Raw genomic sequence first — 18,290 nt, 5'->3', positions numbered from 1 at the left:
AGGTGAACTCCCCTCCTCTGTCAGACCTGAGGCACTTAATTTTGTAATCTGATTCGTTTTCAACCAAGGCTTTGAAACATTTGAATTTTTCGAATGCTTCATCCTTGTGTTTCATACGTCCCAACCAAACCATCCTGGAGAAGTCGTCAATGAATAATATGAAGTATTCTTCTCCTCGAGGTGACCTTGTCCTGAAAGGACCACATACATCTGTATGGACTAGTTCAAGAGGTCTGCTGGCTGATCCCTCCTTCTCAGGGAAGTTAGTTCTGGTTTGCTTACCAAACTGACATGATCTGCATATGGTGTTGGAATTTTGATATCTGGAAGACCACGAACTGCCTGATATTTGCATGCCTTCCTTATTTGTGAAAAGCTTAGATGCCCCAACCTCCGGTGCCATAACCAGTGTTCATCATCCTTGCTCAAATAACATTGTTGTTGTCCTTCTTCAAATATGTATAGATTATTTGGAGTTCTTCTGCCTTTGATCACTATTTTCCCTGTATCAATATCATGAACACTACATCTATTTGATTGAAATATTACCTCGGCTCCTTGATCGCACATCTAACTGACACTCAGTAGATTATGCTTCAAGCCATCAACATACAAAACATTTCCAGCTTTGACCTTTTCTTTCAACTGAGCAGTTCCTTTTCCTTTTATAGCTGCAGGAGTATCATTTCCAAAAGAAAATTTCTTTCCCTTTTCTAAAGCAGTATATGATTCAAGTTTTTCTTTATCACTTGTCATATGCTTCGAACATCCACTATCGATGTACCATAGATTTTCCTGTCCCTCTGCATAAAAAGCTATCCCACATCTTTCTGTTTGTGGTTCCTTTATTCTCCATGTTCTGGTGCTTGAGGCTTGTTCCTTTGTCTGCCGAAACCTGCTCCTGCATTCAGAATCTTCATGACCGAAGTTATTACAAATAGAACATTCAATTTCATTTTCAAGAGCCGAAAAGTTGTTATAGGTCCTTTTCGTAATCCCAGTCATACTTCTTTGTTTTTGAGCTTCTCTAGTCATGATTGTCTTATAGGCAACACATTGAGCTGCTTTGTGACCAAAGTTATGGCAAGAGAAACATTGGCCATTGAAGAAACTTCTGCGGTTATCAAATCTACCAACCAAATGATTGTAACTTCTATTGTCATCCATTCTTGAAGCAAATTGGGAAGTTTTTACCTGTGGCTGGTTGTAGTTTTTGTTCACCCTTAAGATGGATTGCCCCTGGTTTACCTGGTAGTCCTTGTTTTTTCTTGATGTAATTCGTCCCTGCTTTACCTGGTGATCTCCATTGGGCTTTTGCTCATTCCTCCTTGCTGCATCAAGATAACTCTTTGAGGTGGATGCTTGAGATGTTTCTCCATTATACCCCAGACCTGTCTTGATTAGTGGAGAACATTGTACATTGATAATCTCATCCAGAGTTTCAGATCCTTTAACAAACTTAAGATTAAGAGCCTTTGTTTTCTCAATTTCTTTTCTAAGGCCAACAATTTCACATTCTAACTTTTCAAGAAATTTTTCTTTTTCATCAAGTTGAAATTGCAAAGTATCAATGATCACATTCTTTTCTTCTAAACATGTCTTGAGTCTAGAAATCTCTTCATAAAAGCTATCCACATCTATAGCATCCATGTAATCATCATCTTCAAAAGCCATTAAAAGTTTATAGTCATTACCTCGTTCATCTTCATCACTATTTGATAGTCCATCACTGTCTTCATGAGTGTAATAGCTTTTCTTATTTGCATTCTGTTTCTTTTTCCATCTAATAGGTTCCTTTCCCTTTTCGATCTTATCCTTATGAGGACATTTGGCAGCATAGTGACCTACTCTTCCACAAGCAAAGCATTTGAAAGGTAACTTACCTCTAAAACATCCAGTACTCCGTTGAAGATTTCTGACAAAATTTGATTCTTCTTCTTCTTCTGACACGTGTCCTGATTCATAGTACTCTCCTTTGCATGAAGCCTTGAAGGCAGCTTTTCTCCTGTCTGATGGACCTCCTTTCCTCATTTCATACGCAGTTAGAATTCCATGCAGTTGTGACATTTTAAGATTTTGTAGATTCTCCTTTTCTTCTATAGCAGAAACTTTAGATTCAAACCTAGGTGACAAAGATCTTAGAACTTTTTCAACCACAACAGGCTCTTTTATTTCTTCACCCAAATTTTTCATACAATTAACAATCTCATCTACACGAAGAAAATAGTTAGCCACATTTTCATCATTATACATCTTGAGATTTTCATACTGAATCCTAAGGGTTTGAAGTTTTGCACGTTTTACCTGATCATCTCCTTCATAAATCAGAACAATCTTGTCCCATATTTCTTTTGCGGATTTATACTGCATAACTTTCACGAATTCTGATTGAGATAGACATCCTAGAAGAGTATTGACCGCCTTTGCATTTGTGTCATATTTCTTCTTCTCAGCTGGATTTGTAAGAGTAGCTGATGGAAAAGTATACCCTATTTCTATGATGTCCCAGACTTCTGTACCCAGAGATTGAAGATAGGCAGTAACTCTTACCTTCCAATATACGAAGTTTGTCCCATCAAAAATCGGTGGCCTGATTGATTCTTCCCTCTCGTAGTTGCTCATGATGATATATCTTCCTTCAAGCGATCAAGCTTCTTCAGAAGGACCTGCTCTGATACCAATTGTTGGAAATAATACTGAGGGGGGGGAGGTGAATCAGTACTATCAAATTCTTTTCAATATATCTTCCTGATTTATACTTTAATTTATTCTTCAGATATTGATCATTAATTTGTATGTTAGTACCATATAATAGTGAGCATGAACAAGAAAAAGAGATAGTCACACCAAAGAACACCAGATATAAGGTGGAAACCCAATGTGGGTGAAAACCACCTGCTGCAATATGTCTATATCTTCTTTCAATTAGAAACTTCTTTTACAATGATTTTGTACTGGTGCAGTCCTTTACCAATACGCATGCTGAAACCTGCAGAGAGCTACAACTCTCTCTCGTTTTCCAATCTCTCCTGGAAGGGAGCTACAACCCCCTTAGGTCTTTTACTTCTTTAAGGACCACGTTTCATTAATTTTCAGACTGGATCCAAGAAGATCAAATAATCATCAAGTACATGCAAATCACCCAAACTCCTTATATACTCAACCAATGAATCACCCAACTTCTCAGAATGCTATAAACAGAAAGGTAATACCAAAAATCTAAACCCAGAACTCTGCAGCAATAGATAAAAGGCAGCCAACAAATATTCCAAAACAAGTCTGCAACTTCACCAATATAAACCTGCGGATATCTGCAGCCTTTCTGTGCCTGAACTACGTACCTCCGCACTGGTCCTTCTGCGCCTCTGCGTACCTCCGCATTGTGTTTTCTTCTGCTCTGCATACCTCGCACTGGCTCTTTCTGCTTTGGGGCGGACCCCCGCACCTGCGTCTCTTACTGCGCTGCGTACCTCCGCACTTGTGCCGTGGATTGCCTGCGGACCTCAGAATAGATCCAAATTAACAGTCCTCCAATGTGCCACAGACAATCAGATCCACAGATCTGATCATGTGCCCAAGAAATCACGACTTATCAATAGATTCGCCTTAAGTTTTCTCCTTGATTTAGATCTAGCTTTTGAAAACCAATCACCCAAAATTTCAGATCTTAAGATATTCAAATTTCACAAGTGTCTTAGCCAAGTGATCTCCTTCCCTTTTTATAGTCAAGCCCTTATTCACACCATGGGACAAAACCATCAAAAACCAATACAAGGGATCCAAACCAGGGTTCAATAATTTAGATCCTATACCACGAGCCAAAACCATAGGATCATGAACGACGGGCTAAATACCACGGGCCAAACATAAGAAACCCCACGTGAGCGTGCTTCTCTGCCTTGAAGTGAGTGAACTGGGGGACCGCACCTTCTGAACGGAGAACCTGCGGGTATGACCACACTTCCTGGATGACGAACCTGCGGGTCCGCACCTTTTGAACGATGCACCTGCGAACCTCTTATTTTCCATCATTTTGAGAGCCTGAATAGAGTTTTGCCACTTTGAGTGAGTTGCCATCAAGTACAACACCTGTACCATAGAGCCAAACCAGAATCATAATGCAAACAAGGGTTTGAGTATGATAATTTCAATAACATTGATTATCAAAATTTCAAGAGTGATTATTATTTAATTAAAAGAAATTTTTGAATTAATGTGTGTCATGAGGTCTTTGTACTATTTTAGTTTTATATTTGGAATAAATGTTTTGATTTTGGCAAAACTATTTGGCATACACATAGTTTTGGTTCATAATGAATCATTATTGTGAATCTTAATATAAATGGAGTCTCCAAAGACTAGTTATATATGAATTCTTTAATACCCATTTTTCTTAACTATTGTTTCCCACTACTTTCATAACGAAACTTGTGATTTTTTCTCATGGGGTCCTCAGAAAATTTGTATTAACTCAAAGTTTTTTCTTCATTTTTTATTGATCTCTATGGATTATCTTCTCTTTTTAGCTATGATGGATCCTTTTCCTCTTTATGGTTGTAGCACTCTTGCTACTCTTTGATCATTTTCATGAGATCACTGTCAAGTTCAACAAGATTTTTGGATTTTTTTGAGCGCTATTGTTGATTTTCAACACTAATGTATGGATTCATCAGATCACTCTTAATTTAGACATTATCTTCTAGTAGATATTATTCATTCATAATGTTTTAGATCAACTTCACATTCATGATCTCTCATGGGTATGCTTATTAATGGAAACCCTTGATCTCTCATGGCTATGTTTATTAATGAAAACCCTTGTTTACTTTGTCAATTTGTAGGATTTTGTTTTGGCTTTGTGGAGGTTATGATTTTGATAGAATCTCCACATAAAGCTTCTTTTCATCTTGGAATGATTGATATGTTGTCAATATTAATCATTTATATCATTCCTACACAATTCTCAAGGGATAAATTCCTATAATATTTGGTCCTTTCTTTTACCACACATTTCTCAAGTATATATTAAAGGAGGATGCTAGGATGATATTTAATTGCTAACATATATGGCTTTGCATTCTTCTTTTTCTTCTTTTTCTTTATTTATTTAGAGAGGGCATTGGTGATAATATTATATTATTTTAGGTAATCCTGACTTAGTGCACATTTATGTATATGTGTTTGATACTATATCTAACTCATATTCATCATTAATAAAGGTTGTGTAAAAAAATGATTCGGATTTATAAGGTAGTTATTGACATTAATAAAATGGTTACTTATGCTCCTTATATAATGATAACTTCAATCCTACACTAAGCACATAAGAATATTATACTATTTGAGAATGAAGTTTTTACCTTTAGATTTTTCCACAAAAAAATTCTATGTCATTTTTCATGTGTCTTTCATAATTTTTGTAGTAATGAAGGGGCTTATGTACTAGTTAAAATATGCAAGGTATTACAATATTATTGGAGATATTGAAATTTATCTATATTTGTAATAGAAATTTTAGAGATAAACTTTGTTAGAGTTTACAAACATTCTTAATCTTTTAATTGGACATGTCACCACCATTAAATGATCTAGACGAAGTTTTTAAAGATAAAAATGAGAGAATCTTAATAAAAATTAAATTGAATTTAAAAATATTAACTATCAAAAATTAATAATAAAATATTTGTCATAAAACCTATTGGACCAAATAATATACTTACAAATAAAATATATGATTAATATAAATAAATTAATTAATAATGATATCAATAATAATAATATGAATTATTAACCTCATAGTATAATTGGCAATATAGATATTATAAAATTATAAAAAAATATATAATTTAATGTTTAAATCCTTCTAATTTAATTCATGAAAGAGATTACAATGATAAACATATTTATCAATATAATTAATAATTAAATTTAAATAATATTAATAAAATAAAATAAAAGTTATTAAAATATATATTAAAATTACACTTATAATATTTATATGTTGAATAAAAATCGAATTATATAATAAGTTTGCTTTTCAAATTGAAGACAAAATAAACCGAGGTAAGAAAAAAGTGATCACATGAAAAGTATTTATATAATTAAAATATAGCATTAACATACAAAATTAGAATTAGCATTATATATAGAAAAAGAGAAAAGTAAGTCATTTGAAGATTGAGTAATGAATAATATAATTAAAATAAACATACGAAATTATTTTATATATATATAGGTGTAGTTTTTAGTGCGACTTTTTGAAGATTTCGGTGACGAAATTCGACGGAAAAAATTGAGGTTAAATCTTGATTTGTATTAATTAAAATGGTTTTTTAACTGCATATTTGGATTCATCACCCTGAAAAACCCTTAGGACGCTTTGATTGTGCAGAAATTACCTATCAAACTTGGGATTTCAATAAATTGCTGCCGGAATTTAGAGAAATTTCACTGGAAAAACCCACCAAAAAAAACCTATTTTAAGGAAAAAAAAGAAAAGTCACTTGAAAATTGAGCAATGAATAATGAAAATCGTTGAACTAGATGATTAGTAATAGAAATTGATTATTGATATACTAAATATAAAAATCAAAATTATTAAAAAAATTCAAAATTTTAATATTAAGATATTAGATTAATATTTCGGGAAAATGGGTGTTAATGTGTGAATATCACGTAAATATTTGGGTTAATCGATGTTAATGGGAATTTTTTTAATTTTTAAAAATTTTTCTAATAGTATTAGAGTTTGTGCTAAAATTTCGATGTGATTAAAATTAATAAGATGTTAGGTGTTATGGAATGTTTAGTTAGTAAATTTAGTAAAGTAGTAATGAAAGGTATTGGTGATGTATTTTGTTATATGAGTTTGGGTAGTTTTATTAATTTATTAGATGTAAGATTTATTAGAAAAATAAGAAATCTAAAAAAAATAACAAACAAATAATTAAATTAGCTTTTATTTTTATAAATAATTTTTTTAGTATTTTGTGAGGTTTACACAGTTTTTTCATATTTTTTTCTTAAAAATATGATGGTTGATAAGATATGTAGAGTGAAATTTATTTTTGAGGAAGTAAAGTGAGAATGGGATTCTTGATCTCTTTATGAGTGTTTTTCTAATGTTGATAGTGGCATCCTGTTATGGTGTATTTCCAGTCAGATTTTCTGTCATAGCTACTTCTTTGGCAGTGGCTTTCTCCTTCACCTCTTAGGTTGATGTATACAGTTTTACTATTTTCTACGTCCTCCTTTGCAGAGACCCTAACTTCACTAGGCTTGCAACTTTGTACCTTTAAAGATCGAGTTTGGGAGGCTCGAAGAAGAGGGATTTGAGTTATCCCGGGGGTTGGAGGAAGACAGAGGCAAGGCAGGAGGAGGGCACTGAATTCCTAGATCTCCAACTAAAACACATAGATATGACCGAGCTTGAACTAGATGGATGTCTAGATTAGTGATTATGCCCTCTACAACACACATAACCTCTTCCTGGTCCCTCAAGTGCTTAATTTCCATCACCAGTATATCTTATCTCCTCTTCTTCTATTTCCACGACCATTCATCCAATGTCTTGTCGAAGGTCCTCCTCGAATTGTTCAACTCCTTGGCCATACCATGGAGGAAACTGTAGAATTTTTCTACAAATCAGCTAGCTCTCATACCATGTAGAAATTCCCACTTGTAGATCACCTGATAATGCAATATACTAAAGCAAAATACCTGATCTAATTCTACAACAAATTTAGTGGAAGCTTAATCGAACATGAGCAACATCAATAACAACACATATAACTGATAAGAAGGAATCAATCACACATAACACAGAAGATATAACCCGGGGAAAGCCTCAGCCTAAAACCCCAACTCTGTATTATCATACAAGTGGAAATATAGCCAGTATTACAAAAAGAATCATCTCAAAAGCTGTCCTGCTCTCTTTGCAATACCTCTGCTGCTCATAGACAATCAAGGGCCTCTATCTAACCTCTGGTTTGCCCTCCAAGCCTCCTATTTCTTTGCGCAATTATGATTGGGGTCCAGTGCAGCCACTTGTGTGAATTGGCCTCTTCACACACTCACTAACCTCTGATCCAACTACGCATTCCTGAAGGAGATAAATCCTTCTACATGGATGATTTTCCTTTATAGGAAAAATCCATCCAACTAATAGTACATTGTCCCTCCTCTGATCTCAACTGGGTCTCTGTCTGAACTGACATGCATGAGTTATTCATGATAGAATATTCAGTTATCTGAAGTGCAACAGTTATATGCAAGCATGCATTAACTAACTAAACTCACATTAATATAAACAAACTGTTTAAATCAAACTAACTGGACTTGACTTAGTTAACTGAGCCAACTAATTACAACTCAAATTAGAACTCATCCTTATCTCTTTAACTGATGGATAAATTCCTCAATTAATAGAGAAACTGTTGCATGTCCTCACATAGACTTCATGTTTTATTTTTCACAACTAATTAACTCATGGTGAATTAATTAATTTATTTTCAAATAGTTTTTAAGTTCAAATTTGAATTTTACTTCTTATTTTTAGTCCAGGGATGGACTAAAATAGGAATCCATCCCAAACTGCTAAAAATAGAATGCTATTTTTAGCACTTCCATTTTTCATTCCCTGTTGCCCAATCCAGCACTGGTACTCAAACTGCTATTTTTAGGCAGTGCTATTTTTATCACTTCTATTTTTAGCATTTCTTGTTGCCATTTTCAACACTCCCTCTCAACAAGAAAGGCTTCCTCTCAAACCCGATCATGTACCTTCAGAATGTTCTGCATGCAACACTTCTACCAAGTGTGGTTGCTCCAGCAACTCTTGGAACAAAAAAACTCCCAACTGACCTCTCTGTTGGGCTAGAAACATACTCTGATGCTGAAGCTCTACCTGCTGCTGACAAGTGCTCCCTCTCTAACCTCTGCGCTACTGCAACATCTCCATGCATCTCGCACTTTTGCATAACTCTCTGTGCCATCCTGCACTGGTGCAACACACTTGTGCCTCTCACATTTTTGTAGCTTTCTAGCTCTGCGCTATGTTGGGATTCCTGCACTATAGCTCTCTCTGCCGCTCCATCCACATCTGTCTCTACCCAATCAGTCAGTCCTACTGCTCCTCATCAGGGCTCCTATATCAAAGTTGAATCAAAGAGGTTGGGTACCTCAAGGATCCTACCCCTCCTCCTTGGGACGATCACTCCACATCGCCCCACCTCCTACCTGGAGGTATGGTTGCATGTGATCCCTCAGCCCACCTGGCTCAAAGTTTCCCCCTACTGGAGTTCTCTTCATGAGTAGATGTCTCTACTCGATCTCCTCTCAGCTTCCCCTATTGTGGCTACTCCACAACCTCCTGAAGCTACTGCACCAATCGTGGCTCCTCCACAATCGTCTGAGACTTCTTCTGGCGCTGCATGTTGAGAGGTAATATACTCTCCCTCTCAACCACCAAGTCTTCATCAGTTGCTTTGTTGCTCAAGGCTTTGCATGCATCTTGAACCTCAAGAGCATACAGGTTCTTGACCCATGAACCAATCTGCTTCACCTGTCTAGTGATGACGTGTCTAAGGAAAACCTTTCCCTTATTGAATACTACATCATAGCCTCTGTCTTCCAGCATTGCGATCGACACCAAGTTTCTCTTCAGTCCTGGTACATACTTCACATCGGTCAAGGTAAGGCGAGCTCCATGCTTCTTTTAAAAAATAACCGTGCCTACACCTAAGACACTGTACTTTTCATCATTACCCATCGCTATGAGTATCTGGAGATCTTTCTCCTCTAAAGTATTGAACAAACTCTTGTCGCCGGTCATGTGGAAATAAGCTCCACTGTCAAGAAACCAACCACTTCCCACCATGGATGAAACCATGCATGCAAAGAGTGTGAAATCCAACTCGAACTGTGAAGCAAGTGCCTCACCTTCAGATCCTTCCCCAGATCCCTTCTTGGATTTCCTCTATGGACAATTTGTAGCAAAATGGCCCACCTCATGACAATGAAAGCATCGCACTTTCGATTTGTCAAACTTCTTCCCACCATGGGAAGAAATGGATTCGGAAAGAGAAACCTTCTCCTTCCCCTTCTTCGCCTTACTCGCTAAGGCACAATTTTCTTCATCCTCCATGGATGAAGAACCATCTCTGGTGCTTCTTTTTATCTCCTCCTGCATCAAATCCAATCAAAGTCATTCCCAATCTAGCAGTTTCTCTCTTCCATTAACCGAGTCCTGGTAGCTATGCCAACTCTTAGGAAGATCGAGGAGTGCAAGACTCACCATGTCATCATCAGCTGTCATGATCCCTACACTTCCAAGCTCATCCCTGCATGTGGTGAGCTTGTTCAGATACATAGAGATCATGTCACCCTTTTCACACTTGATCTTCCGAAGCTTGTCTTTCAATGCCAGCTTCCTCTGATCACTGCTATTCTGATATAGATCTTTCAATGTTTTCCACATTGAAAATGGTGTCTCCTTCCCATGGAGACTCGAGACTATGTGATTTCGAACTCCCTCCAGAAGGATTATCCTTACTCTAGCCACACATTTCTTCCATTCAACCAATTCAGCAACACTAGTCGGCTTGGGGACTTCTTGATCAATGAATTCCTTTAGACTGTTATCCTCTAGTACTGCTTCCATGCGATCCTTCCAGGCTATATAATTTGAACTGCCATCAAGGGCATATTCAAGTCCCAAACATTGAACACCATAGGTGAAATAGAGATGTGATAAGAACTCGATTTCTATATTCAGGAATCACAAACTTCAACTTCTCCCTTCTTGTATACTATTCTTCCTTGATCATCTATGCTCTAATACCATGTAGAATTTTTCTACAAATCAGCTAGCTCTGATACCATGTAGAAATTCCCACCTGTAGATAACCTGATAATGCAATAGACTAAAGCAAAATACTTGATCTACTTCTACAACCAATTTAGCAGATGCTTAATTGAACATGAGCAACATCAATAAGAACACATATAACTGATAAGAAGGAATCAATCACACATAACACAGAAGATATAACCCAGGGAAAGCCTTAGCCTAAAACCATAACTCTGTATTATCATACAAGTGGAAATATAGCCAGTGTTACAAAAAGAATCAACTCAAAAGTTATCTTGCTCTCTCCGCAATACCTTTGTTGTTCATAGACAGTTAAAGGCCTCTATCTAACCTCTGGTCTGCCCTCCAAGCCTCCTATTTCTTTGCGCAATTCTGATTGGGGTCCAGTGTAGCCACTTTTGTGAATTGACCTCTTCACACACTCACTAACCTCTAATCCAACTACGCAGTCCTGAAGGAGATAAATCCTTCTACATGGAGGAGTTTCCTTTATAGGAAAAATCCATCCAACCAATAGTACATTGTCCCTCCTTTGATCTCAACTGGGTCTTTATCTGAACTGACATGCATGAGTTATTCATGAGAGAATATTCAGTTATCTGAAGTGCAGCAGTTATATGCAAGCATGCATTAACTAACTAAACTCACATTAATTTAAACAAACTGTTTAAATCAATTTAACTGAACTTGACTCAATTAACTGAGCCAACTAATTACAACTCAAATTAGAACTCATCCTTATCTCTTTAATTGATGGATAAGTTCCTCAATTAATAGAGAAACTATTGCATGTCCTCACATAGACTTCATGTTTTATTTTTCACAACTAATTAACTCATGGTGAATTAATTAATTTATTTTCAAACAGCTGTTAAGTTCAAATTCGAATTTTACTTCTTATTTTTAGTCCAGGGACGGACTAAAATAGGAATACATCATGAACTGCTAAAAATAGAATGCTATTTTTAGCACTTCCATTTTTCATTCCCTGTTGCCCAATCCAACGCTGGTACTCAAGCTGCTATTTTTAGCACTTCTATTTTTAGCATTTCTTGTTGCCATTTTCAATAGAAACTGTTGGCCTCTTACTCTCCTTCCTCTTTTAGCATGACCATGTCTATGAAACATATTGATGCAGACTTATCCAGGAATGAAACATACAAAAATAAATATAAACACAGAGATACAACAAAAATAACTCTTCATTTCATTAATATCATAGAACTAAAATATGCTTACAAACATAATGGAAATAAACTAGCTCAGTCGATGGTAGCTTATCTCTGAGAAGAGATGTGGAGGATACATGCCTCTGAACTGTGCTAAAATGAGGCTCAAGGGCCTTTGATTACTGAACAATAAGAGAACACCCTAAACAACCAAAACCCTAACCATAGGAGATGGAACATCAAGAGTTTGTGGGTCACGTTGGGTTTAGTTGGATAGCCAACTTCCTAAGGTCATAACTTGGTCATATGATCTTCGTTTGGCACATGAAATACATTGTTAGAAAGATATCTTCGAGTAATACAACATTTGAAACATGCTTTTCTTTTGGCAACATGCCTACTTTTCACGTCAAAAAAATGTCGTTTAGGGGGTCAAAACAACTCCAGAAGTTCAAGACCCGAAAAATTGCTAAAAATAATAAACTGTGATATAAACAAGGAAAATGATGAAACCAACCAGAGGTCTGGGTGGATCAAGTGGGTGGCCACCAATATCCACCTAAATCAATCCTCCCCCCTTAGGAAGCAATGGGTCCCCATTGTGTGCGGAGCCTCTTGAGGTGAGGAAATTTCTGTTGAACCTAGTCCTTGGTGAGCCACTTGCCTTGGTGAAGGACTTAGTTTGCTTTAACAACTCGATATAGTTGGATCATCTATTGATGAGTGTTCTTGATTTGTGTATCAATGATCCTATTAGTTGTGGCCTATTCGGTACAACTTGGGTTGAGTTCTATTGGTGTCATCTTCTCAACAATGTCTGATGTGTCCAACAATGGGGGAAAGTATTGTCGCAATCGATCCACATTGAATACTGGATGCAGGCCATGGAATGGTGGAATGCTAAGCTCAAAATCATTGTCTCCTATTGCCTTAGTGATGGTGTAAAGCCCATACTAGAGCGAGCGAATCTTGGGGCTCAACGAGGGTCTCATTCTGCAAATGTAACCAAACTTTTTCGCCCACTTGGAACTTGTACGACACTTGGTGTTGATCATGATGATGCTTTTAGTTGGCATTTTCTCTATCCAATATTTGATGGACCTACTAGCGGATGTGATGAATACGTTTAGTGAAGTTGGTAGTTTTGTTAGCCTCGTATTGTACACGAGTCGAATTTGTCTTAGTAGATGCAAGTGGTATGACAACATCAATCGCACATAGTGGTTGGAATCCTAACCCCACCTGAAAGGAGCTACAACTAGTTTAGCTATGGAGAGCTATGTTGTAGCTATGTTGGACATAGGGGAGGCTTTCATCCCATGTGTGTGGATGCTTCAAGTTGTATCTTCGCAGAATGTGCACAATCATCATGTTGTGGACCTTTATTTGGCCATCAATTCAGGGGTGGAAGGTCGTGGAATTAGCGAACTTGATATCCAACAATGACTAAAGGCTGAACTATAACGTACTTAGGAAATTGCTATCCCAATCTGAAATAATGGAATGTAGGATCCCAAAGTGTACCCACACTTGTTCAAAGAAGATTTTGATAGTGGATTATATTGTGATACTCTTCTTACAGTGTGGGGTGTGTGTTATATTCTTTCCACAACTAGCCCTACGTGCCAACCCCCACTTCATTGCACTAGGCGCGGTGGGGTGTGGAAAACCCCCCCGTTGGGGGGTTTGAGGGGGACGATAGCCCCCCTCTACGAGGTCAGGGGCAGCGCCCCGAGAAAATATTTTGTGGACCTTGTATTAGGTGGCCATACATACCTATGGTTTTGTACATGGGTTTTGCACATGGTTTTGGGCATGATGGTTTTTTTCCCATGGTATCTTGTAGATCCAGTCAAGGGAACTAAGATTATGTTCTAATCCAGGATTAATGGATTGGGTTTTATGGATGCTTCACCATGTATATATATGTATTGTAATATTGAAAGGAATATAATGAAAAATCAATCTAGTAGCCCCGATTTTCGGAACTAGGGGAAAATCTCTGTGTATTTCTTTTGTGTTTCTCTCCATTATATATTTTTTGTGTTTTAAGAATTCGTTTGTAGGTAATTTATGTACAGGGTTAAAAATACATTTGGTATCGAAGTTTTTTTGGCTTCAAGAGGATGCATTTTTTGCTGAGGGGTTTTGTTCAGGCATGTGGTAGATCATGTTCAGTGGGAGATCTATGGGACCAATTTTGCAGTGAAAGAAGGTGACGAGTAGTGGAAAGATAGAGATTGAGAAATTTAATGGTCAGATTTTTGAGTTGTGGAAACTCAAGATAAAGGATCTGCTGGTGGATAAAGATTAGTGGATCCATGTATTAAACCAATGACAATGTCAGAAGAAGACTAGGGGAAGTTGGATCAGAAAGAAAATAATACAATACGATTGTGTATCTTATATTCAGTATTGTTGAATGTATCAGGGGAAGCTACTGTAAAGGCTTTGTGGTACAAGTTATGGACTTTGTACCAATCTAAGTCTCTGGTGAACAAATTGTTCCTACGAAAAAAGTTGTATAACCTAAGGATGAAGGATGGAGACTCAGTGACAGAGCATTTGAACGCCTTTAAAATTGTGGTAAGTCAGTTGTTATTTGTTGATATTAAAATTTCAGATGAAGATAAGTTCACTATCTTGTTGTGTTCTCTACTAGAGTCGTGGGACAGTTTGGTTGTTGCAATAGGTAGCAATACAACTACCTTGAATTTTGATGAAATAGTCTCATCCCTATTGTCGCAGGAGATGAGAAAAAAAAAATATGGAGGGACCAAATGGAGTTGCCTTGTCTGTATGAGGATGTTCCCATAACATAAATAAAAATATTTCCATGAGTGGGAGATCTAAATCTAGAGAGAGATCTAACTATCCAAGAAAACTTGTAAAGGTGTGCTGGAAATGTAGAAAGGAAGGGTACTTCAAGAAGGATTGTAGATCTAAAGCTCCTAAGAAAGGAAAGGGATCTGATGATGCTCCTTCCACAGAGGCGAAAACAACCTCAAATGAAGGTGGGGATGTTTAATTGGCTTATCCTTCAAGTAGACATGTAGATTATGAGGCATGGTTGATTGAGTTAGGTGCATGTTTCACTTCACTCCCCATAGGGAGTGGTTCTGCGAATATAAGAAATATGATGGTGGTGATGTCTTATTAGGGGGTGACAGGAAGGCTAGAATATTAGGTCGCGTAAAAGACAAGTTGAAGTTGCAAGGTGGAAGGATTAGAACACTTCCAGGTGTTTTGCATATTCCTGCATTAGCCAAAAATAGGATTTTTGTAAGAAAGATGGATGATGCAGGTGTAAAAATAGTGTTCGTGAAAGATACCTACAAGATGGTTTTGGGAGCACTGGTATTAATGTGGGGAGTTCGAATTGGAACTCTATACAAGATTCTGGGAATCTCTCTTATTGATGGGTGCAACAATTTTGTGGTTCCTGAAAGTGGAGCAGAAAACCTCTTGGTCTCTCGAGAAAAGACCATGTTATGGCATCAAAGGCTTTGACATATTGGAGAGAAGCGCCTTCAAATAATTCATGGTAATGGTATGGTAGAAGGTATGTCTAATTGCTCTCTAGATTTTTATTTCTGTGAACATTGTGTATATGGGAAGAAAAATCGGGTGAGTTTCTCCTCTAGTGTTAAGGCAACGAAAGGGATATTAGAGCTTGTGCACAGTGATGTCTTTGGACCTGTGTCGGTTCCATCACTGGTAAGTCTGTGTACTATGCATCATTTATAGATGACTTCTCAAGGAATACATGGATATATTTCCTCAAGAATAAATATGAAGTCTTTTACATGTTTAAATAATTTAAGGTTCTGGTGGAAAACCAGATAGAGAAGAAGATAAAGGTGTTGAGGACAGATAATGGTGGAGAGTTCTGCAAGAAGGAATTTGAAGAGTTCTGTAACAAGTGTAGTATAGCATGGAAGAATACTAATCCATACACACCTCAACAAAACGAACTTGCAAAAAGAATGAACAATATGTTGATGGAAAAAGGAAAGAAGCATGCTCAGTGGTGTCGGGATAGGACAAGAATTCTAGGCAGAGGCGGTGGAGATTGCATGTTACCTGGTTAATAGATCACCTCCATCAATGTTGGAGGATAAGTCTCCACAAGAGGTATGGACTGGTAAGAAACCCTCTCTTTCACATTTGAGGGTATTTGAATGTGATGCATATGTACATGTTCCAAAGGAGAAAAGAACCAATTTGGATAGTAAATCTGAAAGGTGCATCTTTATTGGGTATAAGGATGGTTCAAAAGGCTATACGGTTTGGAACCTAGAAACAAGGAAGGTAGTGTACAATCGAGATGTGGTGTTTAGAGAGATGAAATATGTTATTAAACATGAAGTACTACCAAAAGAACCTGAGAAGTTAGAGATTTAGCTAAGAGAGGAATAATCAGACTCTATAGTAGGAGAGGAATAATCAGACTACAGTAGAAGAGGAATCAAAAGATCAAGAGCCACAAATTCCAGCTATGGGAAGATAAGTTCGAGAAATAAGGAAGCTAGAAAGGTATATTCCATCTACTTTCTATTCAAATTTTTCTTTATCTATTATTGATGATGATCCCAGAACTGTCAAGGAGGGAGTAGATTGAGAGGATGGAAAAATCTGGAAAGAGGTCATGGTTGATGAAATGACATCTTTGGACAAAAAAGAGGCTCGGGATCTGGTGGAGCTGTCGGTTGGAAGGAAACCCATTATAATAAAATGGGTGTTTAAGAAGAAGATGAATGTAGAAGGAAAGGTGGAGAAATACAAAGCTCAGTTTGTAGAAAAAGGTTATTCCCAGGTGTTGGGAATTGATTTTGGTGATATTTTTTCGATTACTGTTATCTATTGTTGTTGCTTTTTATTTTGAGGTAGAAAAGATGGATGCGAAGACAACATTTCTTCACAGTGATATGGAAGAAGAGATCTACATGAAGCAACCTAAAGGCTTTGTAGTGAAGGGAAAGAAAGAACTGGTATGCAGGTTAAACAAGTCTTTGTATGGGTTAAAATAGTCACCAAGGATGTGGTACGAGAAATTTGATACATTTATACGGGGACTTTGCTTCACCTGAAGAAAAGAGGATCATTGTGTGTACTTTAAACTAATTGGTGATCATGTTATTTATATGGTCTTGTATGTGGATGATATGTTGCTGATTGAAAATAACAAAGAAATTATCTGGGATTTGAAGACCCAATTGTCCTCCAAATTTGACATGAAGGATCTTGGTGTTGCAAACTATATTTTGGGCATGGAAATTAAACAATATCAGGCAAAAAGGAAGCTCTTGTTAAACTAGAGGAAGCATGCTTAGTCAATACTGCAGAGGTTTAATATGCAGGATAGTAAACCGATGAAGGTTCATATTCCTGTAGGTGTAAAGTTATTTGTTGAACAATGTCCCAAGGCACAAGAAGAGGAAGAGAACATGTCCCGTGTTCCATACATAAGTGTAGTCGGTAGCCTAATGTATGCAATGGTCTGTACTAGACCAGACATTGCACATCCAACGAGAGTATTGCACATGTTTATGTCAAAACTAGGGAAGGAGCATTGGACAATAGTGAAGCAGGTTTTTAGGTATTTGTGTGGCACTACTGATTATGGTCTGTGCTACCAAGGAAGACTAGGATTGGACAGAGCTTTGGACATTTGTGGCTTTTTTGATGGAGACTGGGCTAGAGATCTGCATCAAAAAAGATCTACTAGTGGGTATGTGTTTAACCTATTTGAAGGTGCAATCAGTTGGATGAGAAAGAGACAGTTTGTTGTGGTACTTTCAACTACAAAGGAAAAATACATGGAAACCACTCATGCAATCAAGGAAGCCATTTGGTTGCAGAGATTGTGTTCAAGTATGGGGTTAGTACAACGAGCTATAAGGATAGGCTGTGACAGCCAAAGTGCAATTTTCTTGGCAAAGAACCCTTCTTATCATTCAAAGACAAAGCACATTGATGTTCAGTATCACTTTGTGAGGTATATGGTTGAGGAAAAAAAGGTGTTGCTAGTAAAGGTGGACACTTTGAAGAATACTATAGATGGATTAACGAAGTCTATGAGCACTGAGAAGTTTTCTTGGTGTAGAGAAACAATGGGCGTTGCAAGGCTAGACCAATGACGAAGCTCTCCTGTGAACCCCTGTGTGGAAAGAAAACAACAAGTGAGAGAATGTTGGGTGTGTGTTATATTATTTCCATGACTAGCCCCACGCGCCAGCCCCCACTTC

This window comes from Pinus tabuliformis, chromosome 1_2 (genome assembly GCF_031772625.1).
Source record: "Pinus tabuliformis cultivar Carrire ecotype Pingquan chromosome 1_2, CPIR1, whole genome shotgun sequence".
In the NCBI taxonomy this organism is placed as follows: domain Eukaryota; kingdom Viridiplantae; phylum Streptophyta; class Pinopsida; order Pinales; family Pinaceae; genus Pinus; species Pinus tabuliformis.
Note: the sequence above shows the minus strand (reverse complement) of the source record.